Here is a 543-nt window from a genome sequence, read left to right as displayed (position 1 = left end):
GCAGTGCAACACTAAAGAGCGAATTATCAATGGAAGAAAAAAAACAAGAAAATATTTTCTTCTTTTTTGACGGGGGAGGGGAGGGGAATAGAAAACAATGTATACAGTAAGGGTAGGACAAAGGTGCTATTGATTATGGCCAATAAATGTCTGCACTGTAGATAATTGGCAATCCGCAGGTAACTTTGCAATTCTAATAGGCGAAAGTTAACACAAAGTTAAGCGGATTTCTTCATGTTGGTATTTCATTAACATAATTGCTATTTTTATTGCTAATGTTATAGAAAAATCGATAGCAGCAACAATGAAGAAGTTGATAGAAACTAATAATTTCATTACCATTGTTATTATCACCGTCACCATCTGTGCCCGGAGGCATTCCTGTGCCGCATCCCAAAAGATGGGTTTTTTTTTGAGTAATTAGATATTACGTTATATATATTAATTTTACTATTATCGTTATTAAACAACCTTCACATATGTCGTAAGAAAATATACATATAACTTCTTCCATATTCTGTTGAATAACTAGATGTCATGTTT

At 33.0% G+C, this 543-nt stretch overlaps 1 protein-coding gene across 1 annotated transcript in view; it reads left to right on the top strand.

Annotated features, from left to right (window-relative positions):
* LOC119585488 overlaps positions 1-543 on the top strand; it is a gene marked incomplete in the record, with an annotated part of 7,684 nt that overhangs the window by 5,224 nt on the left and 1,917 nt on the right.

The sequence above is a fragment of the Penaeus monodon genome, chromosome 19 (genome assembly GCF_015228065.2).
Source record: "Penaeus monodon isolate SGIC_2016 chromosome 19, NSTDA_Pmon_1, whole genome shotgun sequence".
NCBI lineage: Eukaryota > Metazoa > Arthropoda > Malacostraca > Decapoda > Penaeidae > Penaeus > Penaeus monodon.
The sequence above is the reverse complement of the archived record's forward strand: the minus strand, read 5'-3'. Positions and strand labels throughout refer to the sequence as shown.